Raw genomic sequence first — 21,223 nt, forward strand, 5'->3', positions numbered from 1 at the left:
ATTTTAGCTCCCTTTCCACTGGCTCTTTGCCACTTCATACCTTCAAGCTTTCTCTTCTCGATGTCAAATTGGGTCGTTGCAAGCCCAGCCCGGTCGCGGTTGGGTAGAGTGCGATCTGGGTTTGCCATCACCTTCCATATATCACTACTTTTCATCTTCCAAACAGGTCTTTGATATACGTTCTGATGAAAAAAAAAAATTGGGATTCGAGGAGGTGAGGTAATTTGTGCAAAACTTTGGTGTAGACGTGTCTGCTTCCCGAGCCCATGGTGACCTTCTGGAGATAGTAGGGGGCTGTACGTCAACCCCCTGGAGGCCAAGATGGGTTCCCAGCCTGATGAACTGATGGGGCAGGAGCTTCCTGATGTGTTGCCCAGTCAGATCCCTGCCAGGGTGCGACTCAGGTGACCGAGGTGGCGTCTGGCTGCACCTGCAGGAGCTCACACACATGGATAAAGGGGGCCCTGGAGGTCTTGACCCAGGTGGCATCTGGCTACACCCGCAGGAGCTCACACACATGGATAAAGGGGGCCCTGGATGTCTTGACCCGGGCAGAGACATTCTCCTCGGGGCCCCTGGTGGCTGGCCAATCGCGTCGCCATCCGTATCGCCCACTCTTCAACAGTTCACTCCCCTTGCAGGCCTTCCCTCTCGTGCCCCCATAACATGTCTACGGTGATTTAAGAAGGTTCATGTGCTTCCCTGCGTCCCTCCAAGCTTGTAATTCCACAGGGCATGTTCTAAAAATAAAATGAATCTATTCTGAAGTAGGAACATTCGTTTGCTGAGAGCTGAGCTTCTGGGCAGCTCCAGGCAGTCAGCGACATATTTGCAGAAACTGCCCTGTCTCTTGTCAGCCCTGTATCTACTCTAACCTAGAAACATTGCAGCTGCGCTTCGTAGCACTGTGCGGCCGGTGCGGGTTCTCTGCGTGTTATGAGAGAGAAAACGCAGATTTAGTGAGGATCAAAGCAGATGACACTCTGAGCATCTCTAGAGCAACGTAGTAACTTGGAAGCCGCTAGAGAGTAATTGGGGGAGGGGGACAGTGTAGGGAAGGGAAGCCAAACGGACCTGCAGAACCAGGAGCTGTGGCAGATGTGATAGAGACATGGCTGTGGTCACACGAGGACATTCCAACAGCCAGGGCTGTTCCAACGAGAAATGGATTCCTCTGGAAGGTGGTGAGTGGGGCTGGGAGTGGGGCTGGGCAACTGGAGCATAACTGTGGTTGGGGAAGGGTTCACTCGGTGAAACCCTGGTGCACAGGCAGGCTGAGCTTTCCATGCTGGCTGGGGCCAGGGCTCGAGTCGCCAGGCACAACGTGGACAGGGCTAGCTCTTAGCCCAAACTTGCCATCTCGAGGGGCCCCTGCAGTCCATACTGGGGTGGGAAAGGCAGCAGGTCCCGGCATCAGGGATCTGGTGGGCGATGCTAACCCACCTTCGCAGGGAGCAGAAGAAGCAACGAAGCAGGATGTTTGCCGGCATCTGAACGGGGGGCCGGCTCCTCCTTGTGAGCAGAGCACTGGGCCAAGCCCTAGGTGCAGACAAGGCTGACACGCATGCTGTGCCCTAGACGTAAGTGGTGTTGGACGAAGGTGGAGGAGACTGAGAGGGAGTGTCGGGGGCCCATGGGCATGAGGTTCTGGCAAAGGAATAAAGGGACCCTGCCCAGGGCAGAGCCTTTGTGTCTGTGCCAAGCGAGGCCGGAGCGTGGGAGCCAACTGCCAGCAGCTGGGTGACTGCACCTTACCTTGCCTTCAGCTCGGAGACCACAGCACCCCGTGGCCTGAGGGATTTGGGATTTAGCCTAAGCTGTGTTCGATTTGCTCAGTGGTGTCTGTCATAGGTCTAAAACAGTGATTCTCAAAGCTTAGCTTGTGTCAGGATCACCTGAAAGCTTTCTAACCCCAGATGGCTGGCCTCACCCCTGCATTTCCAATTCAGCGAGTCTGGAAGGGGCCTGAGAATCTGCATTCTTAACCGGCTCCAGGGGTGCTCCTGCTGCTGGTCCAGAGAGCACTCTTTGAGTAGCTCTGGTCTAAAGTGATGTTAAGCCCAGGAGCACCCAAGAAAATGGTGCTTGCTTTCCTCCAAACCTTATTCAACAAAGGCAGCAACTTATTTTTTTTTTAAGATTTTATATATTTATTCATGAGAGGCGCAGAGAGAGACAGAGAGACACAGGCAAAGGGAGAAGCAGGCTCCATGCAGGGAGCTCGATGCAGAACTCGATCCCGGGACTCCAGGATCACGCCCTGGGCCAAAGGCAGGTGCTAAACCGCTGAGCCCCCCAGGGATCCCAAGGCAGAAACTTCTTGATTGCAGTCCCCATGCCAAGAACTAGAGATATTCCAGGGAGTGATACGGAGTCCCTGAGGTCAAGTGGCTTCAAGTCTATCAGCATATGAGCAGGCAGTGACAAAGCAGGGTAAGTGCCGGGAAGGGGTGATGACTGGGGGCAGTAAACCTGTGAGCATTTGTACACATGAGTACTGAGACATGCAGTCTTGGGGATGCTAGAAAAAATGTCTAGAACATGTGACCCTGGACCCGGAAGCTGTTTTCAGGGCCGGGAAACCCTGCATCAGCTCCTGGCTCTGCTCCTTGGTACCTGGCTGACCTTAGACCAGTCAATTTTCTTTGAGTCTCAGGTTCCTCATCAACTGCATGGTCCTGAGTCATTCACCACCATGACCGTGGGCACGCTCGAAGCACAGGGCCGCAGAATGAACAAGCCTGACAACCTGACCCCTGCTCCAGAGGAGCTCACGCTCTGCTAACAGCAGCAAGATTGGAGATGGGGCATTGTCTGCAGATGCATAAATGAGCTGTGACAGATGAAAAGAGGATTGTAAAAACAGGGAAGGAGAAGGAAGGCAGATGATTTTAGAGGGGATCGTCAAGGAAGGCCTTCTGGGGGAGGGGTGTTTGGGCTGAGACCTGGATGCTAGATGACAAAGAGGTTGTATTTGCCCCATCAGCTGTGTGCTGTGGGGTGGACATGTGACTAGAGGGGACCTTGAGAACTCTGATGGTTGGGGCATCTAGTAGCACAGCTGGTTGGGCAACTGACTCTTGGTTTAGGCTCGGGGGGTGATCTCAGGGTCATGAGATTAAGCCTCGCATTGGGCTCCCTGTTTGGCCTGGACTCTGCTTGAGGTTCTCTCCCTCTCCCTCTGCCCCTCCCACTTATGTGCACTCTCAAATAAATAAATAACTTAAAAAAAAAAAAAGAACTTGTGGACACCAGGGTGGCTCAGCCCATTAAGCATCTCCCTTTGGCTCAGGCCACGGTCCCATGGAGTTCCCCAGTGGCTCCTGGCTCAGCGGGGAGCCGGCTTCTCCCTCTCCCCTGCTCACGCTCTCTCTTGCTCCCTCTCATTCTCTCTCTGTCTCTGTCTCAAATAAATAAATTAAATCTTAAAATTAAAAGAACTCTGATGGTCAGCCGTCAATAAAATATGTTTCTCTTCCTCACCAGCGTGCTCTTCATCATCATGACTGCTGCTATTGTATCACAACTGTTACAGGTGCTGCAAGGCCACGGAGGCGGGCACGGGGGCAAGGCCCAGAGGAGCGAGGTCTCCCAGGCACATTTGGAGAGGTCAGAGCTCAGCAGCACCAAGGCCTGTGCCCTCCTGGGTAAACAGCAGACTGGGGAGCCCAGTAGGGGGTCAGTGGCCTAGACCCAGCCCTGGACATGGTCTTCAGGAGCCACGGGAGAAATCCGGGTGGCAGGTGATAGGTTTGTATTTATTTGTGTCTTAGGAGAAGCCCCTGTGGGCTTGTCTGCAGCGTGGGCAGTAGGGAGACCTCGGGGACAAGACCTGGGGGCGCCAGGCTGCAGCAGTGGGGGAGCCACAGGTGTTATGGGGAGCGGCCGCGGGGTGCATAGGTGGGGGGTGACGGGTGGCCCGCAGCTCAGGCCCCCAACCTGGGGTCCCAGGCCCTCGACCCGGGGGGGTCACGCAGGTGACCTCGCCGCGCAGGGCTTCTTTCTGCCAAATAGGATTTTCTGCTGCTTCACGGGAAAGGGGATTGTGAGGACCGAGTCCGAGGACAGGTATGAAAGGCACCTTGGCGACTGTGGACCGCTTTTCAAATGCAAGGTGCTATTTTTATTGTCCTGGGCTTCCCTGGATAGAAGGTGACCCAGTAATTGGAGGGCAGCGTCGGGCACTGGGGAGGGAGCCCCGAGGGGACAGCGGGCCCACAGCTGCACGTGCCGGCGCCCGGGACCCGCCCCACACTGCCCTGCAGGGCCTCTCATTGCCCCCGGGGCCATGCTGTGTAGATGGGCGCCCCCAGAGTAGACGGACCCCCCAGCGGGCCGTGCCCCCCCCGAGCCTGGGCCAGCCTCGCAGGGGAATTCCTGTCCTTGGGAGTGGAAAGGGACACCTGCCGAGGTCGATCTCCAGCCCAGCTCAGCGGCCCTGCCTCTCGCCAGGGAATGTGCCAGGTGTCCCACAGCCCGGCCTCCCATCCCCGCCCCGCCTTGGCCTGAGCACCTGCTGGGGTCGGCCACCTTGTTGGCTGCCAAGGATTTTCTATCATGACTCCCCCAAGGGCCGCAGCACAACGGCTCAACCCCAAGCTGCAGCCGCAGCCACGGGCCCCCCTGGGGGTCGTCACCTGCTGCCCCAAGGGCTGAGCCGACCTGCCCGCACCTGCCCGCACCTGCACACCAGACCCCGCAGGCAGGGCGGGCTCCGAGCAACGGTCCCTGCGCTGCACCCCCTTCTCAGGCCTCTTGGCCTGGTCCCGGGGCCTCAGCCCTGCTGGCTCCCCCTGCACAGCTCCCCCCTTCCCCAGGCTAAGCCATTGTGCGGCCAGGCTGCCCCGTTCCCTGCAGTGGGGACCCCTGTTCTGGTCCGAGGCTCCCCGAGCCCGGCTGACATTTGCACTAGTCCAACAAATATTTATTTCCTGGCAATTACGGGGGATACAAGGGGAAATAAGACACAGCTCCTGCCTGCAAGAAATCCAGTCTAGAGGAGCGAGAGACGTGTAGACAAACAAGGACAGTAGATTATCCTAAGATTCCTTTATGAGTTGAAGGTGTTTGCGTTTACCAGGACTGGCTCGTGTCTGAAGAAGACGAAGCACAAAAGGGCCCCTGATTCCGAATTCCTGGGGATCTCCTGTTACTGCCAAGAGTGGCAGTAATATCAGACGCCTTCCCGCCACCGCACCCTGTCTGGAGCACTAGCTCCTGTATACAGTGGGGAAACTGAGGCACGGGGCAGTTAAATGACTTGCCTAAGGCCAGACACGGACTAAATGGCCGAGCGGTACGTGAGAGGCTTGCAGCTTTGGGGCTGCTAGCCTCTTCCTTGACCCTGCCATACCCCGCCCCGGTGTGGCCTTCCTCCTTTCCTGTTGCTACTTGCCCCCAGCCCGCCAATTGGTGGGGGGCGGCCCTTTTCAGGTCATCAACATGCAAGACTGTCAGCTTCTGAAATCAGGCCAGCAGCAGACATGGGACATGACAAGGGGAACGTTTCTCCATTCCCAGGATCATTAAAGGAAATGAAAGCCCTCAGATCATTGTTATGCACCAGGAGACAACATAAATGGAAAACTCTAGGAACATCATATCCACACGTCTCTGGGAAATTTGCAGGGGAAACGAAGGGGCCAGAGTCTGGATGAGTAATGCTTCAGCAGTGGGAACCCGGGAGCTATGGGGCCGAGCTTAGAGCAGCCTGAGCCCTTCTGTTCAGCATGTTGTGAATTCTCGGGTGAAACAGAGGAGAGGCTGTTTAGCCATAAGCACTAGCTCCTTGGCCATAAGATCTGTGCATGTGGGTTTTGACTTCTGGAAGATGAAGGGATGCTTTAGCATATTCCTCTGAGCATGTGGGAGGATGCACAGTGGCTTTTTCTGCAGGTGGGTGGGAGCCCTTTGGCCGCGTCCCCACAAACCGGGCAGGGTTTGGACATCAGGGTTTTGTTCCATGCTCCTCAATTTCTTCCTAAAGATGGGAATTAGGAGATAAGGCCACTTCAGGACGTTGGAGGTGGCATCTGACTCAGTGCCTCGAAGAGTATTATCCTTTCAGATAAAAGGACAGTTCTGGGTTGATTAGGGGAATATTTGTGTTTTTTTTTATTATTTTTTATTTAATTTTTTAATTTTTTTTCTCTTTCTTTCTTTCTTTCTTTCTTTCTTTCTTTCTTTCTTTCTTTCTTGTTTTTTTTGATTAGGGGAATATTTAACTGTCAGGCCAATGTTTCCATTCTGTCCCTACTTAAGCACACTCTGAATTTTCTCCAAGTCCCTGTCTACTTGGGAATCTAGTTCCACTTCTCCAAAACGTATCTTCCTTGTGTAGATATGATTGATGCCCTGGTGGCAAGCCATCAGCCCCTCCCGCAGGGTCTTACACATCCACTAGGAAGCGTGGGTCTCGAGCAAAGCACACTGGACTCTGTCCCTGCCCAGAACCCACCCTCACTTTGTGGAATAGCTCCAGGATTTTTGAACAAGCATCTTCCAGACAGTTATTTGGTCTCTTCGTAGGATATTCTGTAATTTTGCAGAAGAGAGGCTCGGGGCCACTTCCATAATATAGTATCATCTCATCTCCTTTTTAAAAAGGAGAAAAAAATTAAAAAAAATAAAAAGAAGGAGAATAATCACGAGTTAACCTTTAAGAATCAAACTACACGCAGATACGGTAGGAAGTACTTCTCATATATGACCTCGTGTAATCCTCACACATGCATTTATCACAGAAATACTATGGTTTCCATTTTATAGATGCACAGACTAAAAGTCAAGAGGCCAGTAGTGCGGAACCAGGTATTTGCACCCAAGTGCCTCTGACTTCAAAAGTCTGCACCCATGACCACTATGCTGTGGGCTGACTCATGACTCCCCCCTTTTTTTTTCCAGGTTCAAAATACAAACCAGAGGATTAAATGCTCTGAGATGCTCTCAGTAAAGAAGCCCAGTTACCATTGCTTAACATGAAACAACATTAGCAGCTTTGCCAAGCTCTGCCAGGGACCTCGGTCAGCAGGTACCTCCCTTCCTGACCTATGCGCTCAGAATGGGACAACTGTGTAGAAACTGGAATAGTGGCCTTGGTGCTGGCAGCGGTGGTGATAGTGATGCTAGAACTTACTGAGAGGCCGGTGTGTGCTAGGTGCTTTCCAGGCTTTATCTCATCTAATGCTCACAACTATGATAGAGTGAGTAGTATTATAATCCTACTCAGTAGAGGGGGACCCTGGAACGTCGAGAGTCGTCTCGCCCAAAGCCATACCAACAGCAAACGGTAGAACAGGGATTTGGCCTGAGACCTGCCTGAATGCTCAGCCCCCTGGACAGTCTCTGCTTTTGTCTTTCCCTCGGAGGGTGGGCGGCTTCCAGCCTAGCGGACCTCCACCCACCCCGGTAGCTCAAACTCAAAGGACCTGTTGATCTTCTTTCAAGGTCCTCAGCATGCCAGAACAGGCAGGCCCCCCTGTCCCTGTGTCCCTCTGCCTTCTAGAATGCAAAATATCAAAGCCCGTGGAGGCTCTGCTGTCAGCCGAGAGCTCTTCTGCAGGAGCCGGTGAAGGAAAGGCAGTCCCATGAGCCCCATTGCGGTAGCGTGGGCATGGCTCGATGTGGAGCCCTACGGACCAGGAGTAGATTAAAGTTCCAAGATACACGAATTTCAAAATTGAAGCAATAAAGCACATTTTTTTTTCTCAGCTTGCAATTGCCCCTTAATTGGACCATGAATAGCAATTACACCATAAAGCCTAACAGGAATGTGAGGGTAATTAGAGAATGTCTTGGGCGGTGGGTTTTAATGGAGGAACCCGGGTAATCATTGAGTGACTTTCACCTTCTACCAAGTGATAAAATCATCATGAAACGCCTATCAATCACTCAGAAAAATTGCAAGTGTGAATTTAATTCCTGCTAGAACAGGACTAAGAAGGCTGGAAAGCCACTCTGCCCAGAAGGCTCTGCCTTGAAGGCTCTGTGTCCTTGAAGAAGCAGGAGAAGCAGCAGCAGAGGTACGGCCACGTTCTGGGAGCTTACGGTGTCCTGTCTGCAGCTGCGTGTATGCACGGCTTTCTTTAGTCCTCAGCACGGCCTTATGGGCCTTAGCTTTATGCCCATTGCCCAGACGGACACAGTGAGGCTCAGAGTAATTTGGACTCAAACAGCTAGTAAATGACTAATCCAGAATTTAAATCCAGGTGTTTGACTTGGGTCAAGCTTGACGTTCATGACCTTTCAGCTCTACAGCAGCTCAACACTTAGCACTTAACGATGGGCAATGCCTTCTATAAATCATGTGACTTAGGACTTTCAAGCTATGTGAGGTAGTTTTTTTTTTTTAATCACATTTACAAGATATGTGATAGGAGTGGTAATTCTCATCTTTTCTATCACCCTCCTCTACCCTTTTCATCACACCCACCCACCCACACCCCCACATACACACACCACATTTTTCCTGTCCCTCTGTCTCTATTTTCCAGTAACTGAAGCCCCATTTGGGGAGTTCTCTCAAAAGCAGTCTGTGAGATAATACAAGAGACAACTTAAGAAGCACCACCGGGGGGGATGGACAAATGGTACATGAAAGGGAAAGTCCTCCAGAAAGGAGAAGTTAGCAGAACAGCTACCAGTATCAGAACCTGAGGCTTCACCTCACAGGAGCCAGAGAACGAGGTAGACCGCTCAACGAGGAAGCAACGGAACGGGGTGTTCATCTACCGACTTCACTTCATTCTCCAACGCTTCCAGCTCATAATGAATACAGCGAAATGGGTTCCAAAGAAGGAGAAGACCCTCAGCAAAACAATTTAGGGACTCAGAGGCGGTACGGCAGGGGCAGGACACCGACGACAAAGGAACAGACTGGTCTTCAATGAACTAAGAAGCATGGAGAGGCAACAGAAAGCACAGCTCTGGAACTGGGTAGATCTGGCTAGGTGGGCTGAGTATGTCACCTCCTGGCAGTGGGGGCCCTAAGCTAATGCACTCATTGTTTTTTTCTTTTTTTTCTTTTTTTCTTTTTTTTCAGTTCAGTTCACTCACATGTGAGCCAGGGGACTGAGGCCCCCATCACAGAGTAGAAGAATCCAAAGGATAAAACTCGCCAGATCTTGACTTGACACTTGCCTGGCCTAGGGCTCAAGATATTCATTCATCTGTGCCTGGAAAACTGCCTTAAAACCAAACGATCAGAGGCCGTTTCTGGCCTAGCCAAAATATCAAATCGCTTTTCATATAGGTCCTCCGAAGTAGGAAAGTGTGATTGGTAACTTCTCTGTCCACGGGCTCAGAGATTCCTTTGGCAATCTGTTGAAATCTCCCAGCTCCCATCCCAGAAACACACAGGGAAGATACAGAAAGACGCCTTACAGAAAGCAGGAGAGACGCTATCGCCATCATCTGGGGGAACCAATGTGCGAGCTCAGGTACATTTAGTGAATTTGCTGGGTCCTTGCCTGCCGTGTACATTCCCAAGTGGTGATCCCGGTCTTGATGTGAGCCCACCACGTATGAATGCCTGGAAGAAAAGCCTCCCAAAGGGGGTCTACGAGTGGCCGAGGGCCAGAGAGAAGAACCCTTATTATTTATCCCAGTTCCCAGCAGCATCATGACCACATGCTTCAGCAGGGACCAAAGCATTTTGTGAATCATTTGCTCAGTTCGGCTCTGGGCCATTGGTTTCTCTTCATGTCAGCGTCCTCCCAGAAAATGATTTAGGTCAAACTCAAGGATAAATGCTGACTGGTTTATTCCAAGCTCTCAAGTATAAGAAAAGCCGTGATGGAAAATAGAAACCAAGATTGGAGTTATTTAACCTGGCTAAGAGATATCGGTCTTTCCTTGGGGGGATAAAACACACCAATCTGCTGACATCTTGGACCTAAGTCTTAGCTTGTTCCTTTTGGGAAAGAAAATCTCCAGATGGGGGTGATACGGTATTTCACTACCTTTTTATAATCAAATTCCTAAATTTTGCCCGCTGAGGTCCCTCTTCCTTATGAAGCAGAATAGATGAAAACTACACAGCGTGGGACCCATAACTTGACATTGCCCTGTGTCCTCATTTTCTTCTCCCTTTATTCCCTCTTAAAACATTCCAGGACGGAGAGACCCATTCGAAGCATCGGAGGAGGAGTCCTACTATTTCTACTCTGTGCCAAGGGGCTCTTCAGTGTAAGAATAGACTCTGTCCCACTGGGACTTGGGGGGACTGATGAGGGATCACTTCACCACAAGCTTAATGCGGAGCAGTCCCTCGCCTCCCCCGACTAAGCTCTCCTTCTGTGGAAGAGGAATCTGCGACCATCTGTATGTGACAAGAGCAAGTGGCTAGGGGACTGTTTGAGTCACTGGTAAGGATTTATTCCTCCTTTCGAGATTAAAATAGAGGCATATTTTATGTCTTTTCCCCCATCTTCCCTGTTTCTCTCTTACCTTCATTTGTCCTCCATAAAGTATATAGTTATCAGCAGGCCTCTCAAATGTCATGCAACGAGGGAACACGCTGGGGACACAAGAGTGATGGAAAAATAACAAGAACTTTACCTGTCCTCATACCCCCAATCTCCTGGTGCACATCCCTACAGGTCAGCACGTGATGGGGCTGTGGACACACGGGTTTGGGAACCAGGTGGTCCTGGTCAGAGAGCTGCGTGACACTGGGCAAATTTTTCTCTGAGTATCTGTTTCCTCAGAGCAAAGTGGTGACACTCGCATCTGTTGGGGTTGTTGAGAGGAACATGTGAAATTACATACGTGAAATATTGGGTGTATTTGAAGTGCCTGATAGATGTGAGGGCCCTTCCCCACTGCTCTGGGTTCCTGGAAGTCTCTACCACATTTCCCATGCCACATGTTAAAGTATACCCACGTTACAGTGGATCCCGCAAAAGTAGATAAAGGGACACATTTCTTTTCTTTTTGTGTGTGTGTGTGTATTTTTTAACACGTAGCATAACACCCAGTGCTCATCCTGTCAAGAAGGGACACGTTTCTAAAAAGGATGCATAACCGAAGGGAAAACACCTGGCTTCCGAGACCTTCCTGAGCCGTGGGATAGGGGTGCCAGGGAAACATCCTGTTAATTATGTTTTTAGTTTAAGTGTGTCCAAACAGTGCAGAGGGTATATTTGCACTAAAAATAAAAAGATGTATTGTTGATTCAAACTTCAAATTTAACTGGATGTCCTGTATTTTTTCCTAATTCTAGCAAACCTCTGTGTGCCTGCTGTTCACAGCTCTGAGCTGCCCTCCCTGGCTGCCGGGTGCAAGAGCTCAAGAGCAACAGTCAAATTAGGTTGCCTTAATTGGGATCCTGAGCCATGATGACTGTCCTGCATAACCTTACTCGTGTTTTAGGCAACTCTGGAAAGGTATTAACAAGCTTCAGGCAAGGAGAAACAAATATCTTCTTATGATATGCAGATTTGCCAAAAGCAATACAATAGCAAAATGAAACCAGGGCAGCTAGAACCAGATAAACCACGTTACCTCTTCATTCAGTCGCATCGATCTATAAAGGAAATTTAAAATTTTTGTCCTCGGAGTGTGGAGATATACTCTTAGAATATGTAGATTTGCCAGTAGCGATATAAAAGCAAAATAAAAACAGAGTGGCTAGAACTCGTAGGATGTTTGTTACTTCTCTATCCGGGAGCATCAATCTCCAAGGGAAATTTCAATATTTTAAGAGTGTTTCTTTGTCTGTGCTAACATCAGAAATTGGAGAGGAAGGACAGAGAAAATTCATCCAGAGAGAAGATGCAACGTGTCCATCCAGATGCCAGATTTGTGGCTGCCCTTCTCTAGAGGAAGGTGGTTCTTTGCAGACGGGTAGAGACAAGTAGAGTCTTTGAAGGATGTGCAGTGGGAAAATATGAGCTCACAGGGTAGATTCTATAATCTTACTTCTAGATTAATATTTTTGAGGCATTTCCATGGTTGCTGTCTTCTTGCTGTTTCATCTAGCACCCCAGCGAGGCCCGGGTGAGCTCTAGAATTTTGAGATGATAAATGGTGGTTCTTGTTCTTAAGCCATGAGAGTGAGGGTTGCTACATAGCAAGGGATAGATGAAGCACTTTTGTGTGGCTGCTGCCTTTGAGGGACTGTAGACAAGTGTCCCATGGGACCACTGGGTCACTACTGGCTGGGACCCTATTGGAGGACAGAGCCAGTATTGGGAAGATCTGTACACAGAGCAGATGAGCACAAGGATCGGTTGGAAGCCATCTGTGTTGGACCTCCATCAAATCTTTGGCATGTCTGCCTTTACTCCATTCAGTTTTTCTCTCCTTTGCAGAGGACGGGGCTTCCCACGTCTGTGACAGGAGACGGTTTCTGCTTCTCTGACTCTTTGTGGGCAGAGTCACCCTCACTGAGCATTGTCTACCTTGCCTTATCCTGTGGTCCAAGACAGAGCATGTGCTCAGCAGACTGTAATGTAATTTAAATCTTGACCCCCTGGAGCTCATTCCTTCTTTTTCCTCCCTCCCTTTCTTCTTGCTCTCTATCTGTTCTTTATGCCTGTGCACTAAGTAGCTGTGATACACCCAACGCTGGGCTGGGTGTTGGGGCAGATCACAACATGAGTAAATCTGTTCTTGCCTGCCTTACACATTCACCTAACAGTTGTCATTTGAGATAGTGTTTTTTTTTTCTTTATTGTTTTAATTGTTTCAATTACAGTTGTGTGGTTTATTTCTTTTCTTTTTTTTATAAATTTATTTTTTTATTGGTGTTCAATTTGCCAACACATAGAGTAACACCCAGTGCTCATCCCATCAAGCGCCCCCCTCAGTGCTCATCACCCAGTCACCCCCACCCCCCGCCCACCTCCCTTTCCACCACCCCTAGTTCATTTCCCAGAGTTAGGAGCCTCTCATGTTCCGTCTCCCTTTCTGATATTTCCCACTCATTTTTTCTCCTTTCCCCTTTATTCCCTTTCACTATTTTTTATGTTCCCCAAATGAATGAGACCATATAATGTTTGTCCTTCTCCGATTGACTTATTTCACTCAGCATCATACCCTCCAGTTCCATACACGTCGAAGCAAATGGTGGGTATTTGTCGTTTCTAATGGCTGAGGAATATTCCATTGTATACATACAACACAGATTCTCTATCCATCATCTTTTGATGGACACTGAGGCTCCTTCCACAGTTTGGCTATTGTGGACATGGCTGCTAGAAACGTCGGGGTGCAGGTGTCCCGGCGTTTCATTGCATCTGTATCTTTGGGGTAAATCCCCAGCAGTGCAATTGCTGGGTCGTAGGGCAGGTCTATTTTTAACTCTTTGAGGAACCTCCACACAGTTTTCCAGAGTGACTGCACCAGGTCACATTCCCATCAACAGTAAGATAGTGTTTGCAGGACTTAGTGTTGGGGTGAGGGAGGCACCCAGCCCCTTCTCTAGCAGAGAACTAAAGACTCAGACACTTGCTAAGAGGCAAAGCTGATACTGAGAAAAGGCCGCAGGAGAGTTGAAGACAAACTGCTGGAAGGCATTGAGGTTGAAAAGATACATTAAAGTCAGATTATGGGAGTCCTTTAATGCTTGTCTAAGGATTTGGGCCTTTTTCTGTGCCTAATGGGAAGTCATTAAAGATTTTTGAGATGCAGAAGCCTATGGTAAGAGCTGAACGAGAGAGAAGTGCAGGGCCACGGGAGGATTCTGAGATGGGGGTGGTGAGTTAGGCTTATCAGCTGGGGGGTGAGGAAGCAGAGCTGTCTTTGAGTTATTTGTCGCGGGAGTCTTGGAGCTGGAGTCCCGGTGGTGTGCGTCGCCTAGGGCTGACTGCCAGTAGCTCCAAGCATTCAGGTCCTGAGGTCCTGAGGAGGTCCTGAGGAGGTCCTGAGGAGGTCCTGAGGAGGTCCTGAGGAGCAGTTGTGCCATCCTGTTGATGGCAGTGGGGCATCAAGATTCCAGGATACTGGGATTTAAGGCCTGCTGGAGGTCAGGGTTTACGTAGGACTTGGGAGACCGTGTCACACAAGACAAATTCACTTGGTCACACAAGGCCAGCAAACTGTTCTTTTGGCCATGTCCACTCTGACAAATGAATCTTTTCTTGCTTCCAGATCAATAGTCACTGAGCTAAAGAATTGTTGGAGATAATTTTTGACTCAGTGGAGTCATATTTATTTATACATCCTATAAATCATATTTATAAATCATATTTATATAAATCATATTTATTTATACATCCATTCATTCACAAATATTGGTTAAGCAGGTGCCGTGGCATCATGATAGGTAGCACATTGGTGGTGGGGGTGGGAGTGTCTGTCCTCTGTCCCATGGTAGATGGAAGGATTGTATTTCCTTTTTTTTCTCTTTTTTTAAAAATAAATATGCCTTTGTTTGGCAAAATAAAATATTGACAAGCTTATGTTAATATCCCACCTCCCTCCCTGGTCCGCGAGTCTCAGGATAGAAATCATTGCTTCATGACACAGACTGCACATAGTTTTTAGCCTGTCCAAATGTTTATTACGGACTTAGAAAGGCAATGATGATACTCCCGTCAAGTTGCTGCATGACAGGAATAGGAAAGGGTCCTAATATGCAGGTATCCGATATGCTGGCTCACGGTCCAAAGCTTTCTGAACAAACTGCCGGCGCCATCGGGAGCCGGACTGTGGAAGCGGCTGACAACACAGAGGCAGGTGGTGGTTACAGCAGAGGCACCGTGGCTCGGACCAGAGCTGGCCCCGGGGTCTGGACCGGCCAGCCTCCTCCTCAAGAGCAACGCTGACAGACAAGGGGCGTCTAGGAAAGAACGGCCAGCATGGGCAAGGCATTATTTTGGAACAGAAACAGGTGTCCTTCACTGTCCTTCAAACAGGATGCCACCGGCCTCTGAGTCTGGGGGAGCTTGAGGCAAAATAAAAGGGGGAGGATAGCTTGAGGCAAAAGGTAGCAAAGCCTAAGAGTGCTTATAAGAAGAACAACCAAAACCCAAAGTTGTACTGTTGTAGTATAGAGGCTTCTGAATGTTTTATGGATCCCACCAGGAGGCAGAACTAGGACAGAGGATGGAGGCTCCAGGAGACCCAGCTCGTCTCATGCTCAGAAAGCAAAACTGAACACCCAAGCCCAACGATTAGCACTTACCCCACGTGGGACCTATTGCTGTTTTGCCTACTTCCTCATTCCGTATCTAGCTCCTCAATGAACAGACCTCATATTTGACCATTTGGTGCCTCTCCAGACCAGCAGCCATGAAAGTGCCTGGCTCCTAGTGGGGGACAGGCAAGCATCTTGAATTTAATTCAATGCTTCACTGCCCAAGTGTTGATTGGCGTCCAGAATGGCAAGTTTTCATAAAATTCTTTTGAGGCTCCCTCTGTATCGTTGATCCGTAAGTAGAGATTGCTCAGTACACTAAAATCTTAACTTGTAATCCCCGTGGTACATGACTTCTGGAGGCTAAAACAGCACTCTGCCTCAGTTTCTCCATATATACAAAAGAAACTCCCAGGAGACCATAGCCTACATGGAGAATAATTGGAGGAATGTAAAGATACGTCACTCATGGACATTGATTGACAATGATGGAGACTCAGCAGGGTAAGGCTGAAAGAGCAGGGGGGAAGGTCACACAGCCGCTGTGGGGTCACATAAGGTTCATGGAGGAGGTGGTATTTGTGCTGAATTTCCTAGCGGGGAGAGGGGTGGAGGGTTGAGGCATGAGATGAGAGGGGAGAGCATGGGTAGACCCAACCTGGAAGTATTAGGAACAAGATGGTTTGGGGAAGCTGAAAACATGATCTGAAGGGAGGTGAGCACAGATTTTGAGAGTGAAGGGATTGAAATGACAAAAGGCGGGTATTTGTCATTTCTAATGGCTGAGTAATATCCCATTGTATACATAAACCACATTTTTATCCATTCATCTTTCGATGGACACCCACGATTTGCTTCGACGTGTATGGAACTGGAGGGTATGATGCTGAGTGAAATAAGTCAATCGGAGAAGGACAAACATTATATGGTCTCATTCATTTGGGGAATATAAAAAATAGTGAAAGGGAATAAAGGGGAAAGGAGAAAAAATGAGTGGGAAATATCAGAAAGGGAGACGGAACATGAGAGGCTCCTAACTCTGGGAAATGAACTAGGGGTGGTGGAAGGGGAGATGGGCGGGGGGTGGGGGTGACTGGGTGACGGGCACTGAGGGGGGCACTTGATGGGATGAGCACGGGGTGTTATTCTATATGTTGGCAAATTGAACACCAGTAAAAAATAAATTTATAAAAAAATAAACAAATGACAAAAGGCAAAGCTGGGTGGCTCGGCGGTTGGGCGAACGTCCGCCTTAGGCTCGGGTATGATCCTGGGGTCCCAGGATTGAGTCCCCCACTGGGTTCCCTGCAGGGAGCCTGCTTCTCCCTCTGCCTGTGTCTCTGTCTCACTCTGTGTCTCTCATGAATAAATAAATAAAATCTTAAAAAAAATTACAAAAAGCTGTACAGATAGATAAGGGTCAGGATGGTCTTCTAAGGGCAGACCAGGGACTAGGGACATCCTGTGGGCAACGGGGCTTCTTCTCAGGGCAGACCGCTCTGTGGGCCCTGGAGGCTTCTCCCGACCTGTGTTTCCGTCTTTAACCCCCATCTACCTGGACTATCTACAGGTGGAAAGGAGCCGCCCGCCAAGGATTCAGATTTCTGGGGTGCAGGCTGCCGTCAGAGACAGAACCTCGGCAAAACGTGTTAGAAAAAGATGTTTATTTTCCCCTTCAAAATAAATGCTTTCTCTCTTCTCTTTTCAGCCTGTTTCTCCCATTTTGGTGGCAGTAGGAATCCGAGCTTTGACAAATGATCGGGTGAGCTGCCTTCAGACGAACAACAAAAGCAGTTTTTAAAAATTATTATTTTATATTTAAAAATAAGCCTGGCTTCTGCAAGTGTTCGTGTTCTCTATACGGATGACATTTCAGGTGGGCCTCTTGCGAAGAGTAAACACTCCAAATTTCTCCTCCTCCTTGTCGGCTCCTTACAGCTGAGACCCTTTGCTTGCAGAATCACATTTTGATAATTTATTTATTTTTTGTTGTTGTTAAATATTTAAATATTTATTTATTTATTTATTTATTTATTTATTTATTTATTTGAGACACAGAGAGAGAGAGAGGCAGAGACACAGGCAGAGGGAGAAGCAGCCTCCATGCCGGAGCCCGATGTGGTACTAGATCCCGGGACTCCAGGATCGCGCCCTGGGCCAAAGACAGGCGCCAAACCGCTGAGCCACCCAGGGATCCCGATAAATATATTTCTTAGAGCAAAGTTCCCTTCACCTCATACCCAACAGCAGGTATTAAAACTTCACTGAAAACAGAATTCAGAAAGTAGGAATATTGTCCTAGGGCCATGGGCATAAAAGGCTTAAGGACTCCTGATAGTTTTAATAAGATAATTAAAAGCCGCAGCCAAAGTTGAGGATTAGTCCTCTTCTCTCTTTTGCTTTTTTCAGTAGAAAGCACAATAGAAATAATGATTCTTAAAACCATCAGAACAAAAAAAAAAAAAAAAAAAAGGAAAAAAAAAAAAGACAGGCAGGGGGCAGATGGAGGAGGAGGAGGAGGAGGAGGAGGAGTAATGCCAAGCAGAAAATTTGCAACCGTTTGCATGATAAGCAAACGCGTCCAGACAGCTCATCCGGACCTGGATCCCTGGAGGGAGGCTCCTGGTCCAAAAAGAGGTGGTTTGGAATCCTGATAAAGCAGCAGGAGAGACTGCCCTGGGCCAGGTCACCTCCGTGAGGCCGGCCCTGCCCAGCAGGGCCTGTGACATGTGTCCTAAGAACGGGACCTTGTACATAAGGTTCCTCACCCAGTGCTGCTGTCCCCCGGTCTGGATGCTCACCCCCTGACCACCAGACCCTGCTGCCTCCTGCGAAGGTCTCTGGGACTGAACGTGGTCCCGCCCGCCTGCTTGAGCATCACCCACCGGCTCGCCTGTCCTTAGTGTCTTGTCCCCCTTCTTCCCTCTCACCTCTTCCTTCCAGGGGTGACGCCAAATATCCCTGCATCAATATGACGACCCTCTGCAGCAACCCGCCATCCAGGGAAACACTGTGGTAAAGAACTAGTTAGTGCACAACCAGGACTAGTGCTGAGACCTCCCGGCAGACAGTCCACGTGGAGCTCCAGGCCACGGGGCAGTGTCTCCTGCCACCCTCGCACCAAACCTGCGAGGAGCTGGGCCCTGTACCCGGGGGGTGCATGGCTGCCACCAGACTGGCTGAGGTGAGCGAGGCCACACAGCCCATGGGTGGCAGAGCCAGGCCCGGGCCCTGCACATGGTAAGTCCCGCAGCCTGTGGGCAGCAGAGCCAGGCCTGGGCTATGCACACAGTAGGTCCTGCAGCCTGTGGGCAGCAGAGTCAGGCCGGGGCCATGCACACAGTAGGTCCCGCAGCCCATGGGCGGCAGAGCCAGGCCGGACCGTGCACACAGTAGGTCCTCTTGGAATGGCGGGAATCGGCCTACCAGCACCTTCGCCATCGCTCGCCTCTATGCCTGCTGGGAGCCCAGGAAGCCTCTCCTGCACTTTCCGACCTCAGCAGTTCTGACAAGTGTGATTTCCTGATTTAACATCTGTGCCTGTTGATGGATAGGATGGGAGAGGCCTTTCTGACCTGGCTCAGGCGATGGGAGTGGGGCTCCGGGTGAAGAAGCTGCGGGCCGGGCCTCCTCCTCCTCCCCGAGGCTGCCCATGGGCTCGCATAGACGCTGGGGCTGCCGCTTCTTCCTGGAACAACGCCGTCCTCACGGGGCTCTGACCGCTGGGGCATGGGGGGTGTGATCTCATGTCTCAAAGATCAAATCTTTGTGATGTGCCAGAAAATGCAAGTCCCTGGCCTCCCGCCCCTGCTCCCTGGCCATCCCAGCATGCTCTGGGGTGGTGGCGGGGCAGCCTGTGGCAGTGCCATGTGTGGAAGGCTCCCGGGGCCCGGGCTGAACGGCCCCTCCCTGGGGCCTGGGCCGCAGCAGCAAGGGGAGGGGATGGGCCTCGGGACACCTAGCTGGGGCTGGGGCCAGGGCCTGGGCAGGACCTGTTTTCCAGTCCTGCGGGCTGGCCTGTCCATCCACGACGGGGACAGGGGTTGTGTGGTGGCACCCGGGGTCATCCTTTCTGCCTTCGAGCTGCTCTCCCACCAGAATCGAGGCCTATGCCAGGGCCGGGAGCGCGCAGCGGGCGTCCTGGGGCCGGGGGAGCGTCCCCGTCCTCGGCCGGGCTGTGAGGCAGCAAGTCACTGTCACCAGTGCGTCACCATCTCCGTTTTCTGCCGTAGAATTTGGGAGGATCATCTTCACCCAGCGTCATCGCCGGGGAGAGAAGGAGTCACTTTGTGTGCTGACCCTGATGGGCCACCCCTTGGCCCCTGCCATTGGCCCTTCCCATGTGGCCCAGCCGAGCCACCCATCACCTTCTCCCTGTCGCGCTCACGGCACAGCCCACTGCGGGGTGCGTCTGTCATTCCCAGTCGTACCTGCAGCTGGATTCCTGGTGGTGCTCCTTTTCTGACGCCCTCTGTCACTGGGGCGGGGGGGGGGGGGGCTCCCTGGGGTTTCTTGTTTCCACTTCCTGCCCCACGAATGCCATCTAAGGGGCTCTCGAACACCCCCGCCGGGGTCCCTGCTGTCAGCCTTGCTCCTGAGCCACGGGGTCCCCTACATCCCTCATTTCCCTTTTGCTAGGGCTTGAGAAATTATAACTCTGTGCCCTAGGCTACGACCCCAATGGGGCATCTTGCTAAACTGCCTTGAGGACCTTGACCTGAGACCATGTCGGCTTCGCTCAAGCCTTTAGAACTTCTCCGTCAGGGTTCTTCTAGCGGGATGACCACTTGCTTCACCCCAGCCCACAGGCAAAGCCTGAGTAGAGCGCGAACACTGTAAGGATGAGCCGTCCCTCGTCCCCTCCACCGCTGCCCCCCTCATATAAGCCCATTTCGTGGGTCACCTGCACCATTGTGACGACCACCTGCCTTGTGCGTCGGCCTCTATCTCGCTTGCCCTCCGCACGCTCTTCCAGTCTGTTCTCAGAGCACGGCCACATGGGACCCGTTAAACTTGAGAGAGAGCAGCTCAAAGCCCATGGGTGGCTCATTCCCCTTGGGAGGAGAAAGCCTTTGCCTTTTGAGCCCCCACCCCCACCCCCGCCTTGCGCCAGGCCACCTATGCTCTGACCTCCCTCCATCCCTCCTCCCCTGCCCCTGGCTGTTTCCAGCATCTGGGGCTGAACTCTACTTCAGAGGAATGCTCTTCTCCCAGAAATCCATGCAGGGTTGATTTTTCTTCCTTTTCTTTACCTCCTTCATTGGTTTCCCCTCAAAAAAACCCATCTTTTCACCGAGGTCTTCACCAAACACTCTTTTAAATTGCAACCTTTACTTCCTGCATGCTGGTATCTATCATTCTTATTCCCCTTCCTGGCTTTATTGTTTTCTTCACAAGGCTTATCATTTCCTGACATACAATATATTTTACTTAATGTTTTTCTGTCTCTTCCCAAACAATTTTAGGCTCCGTGAGGATGCAAGCGTTTCCATTACCCCAGCACCTAGAGCACTTTCTGGTGCAGAGTGGGTCCTCAGGAAATGCATGTGGAATCAATGTGGTCTGGTAACGGCAGCCACGACCAGGACCTGGGCATGTGTCCATCCATCCCCTTGCAGTGTGATTCCTCGTGAAAGTGCACGTGACTCTTGACTCACTGGCCCCCTAGGTTGCCCACAGCAGGACAATGAGAAAGGCATAGACTCTTCCTTCGGAAAATAAATCTATTCCAACTTTTTTCCAGTCGTTGTTTATACCCTAACTCCAACTAGATTTTTCATTACCATGTGTCACTGACTTTAAGCAACTCTTACGAGTGCTGATGACCTTGTACACACCTGTTTCCCCTTCAAGGGCCAGGATGGAGATGAAGGATGGCCCTGCTATTATTACAACTTGTCAAGAAACCTCATTGGTTTGATCAATCCAGACAACCTTCATTCGGAGGGAAGAGACAAATCAGTTATTTGAAAAGGTGTCAAAGACACAATTGGTTATTTGGCTGAAATGAAACACCCTATCAGGTGGGTTGGTTTTGTTTAGAAATATGACTTCCCTCTAAGACCCTGGAAAGTCTACACATACACCCAGTTATTCAAATCCTCAGACAATAAGTCAAAACTTGCCTTGTTTACTTGTCCTAAC

This window comes from Nyctereutes procyonoides, unplaced genomic scaffold, assembly GCF_905146905.1.
Source record: "Nyctereutes procyonoides isolate TBG_1078 unplaced genomic scaffold, NYPRO_anot_genome, whole genome shotgun sequence".
NCBI classification, from domain to species: Eukaryota; Metazoa; Chordata; class Mammalia; order Carnivora; family Canidae; genus Nyctereutes; species Nyctereutes procyonoides.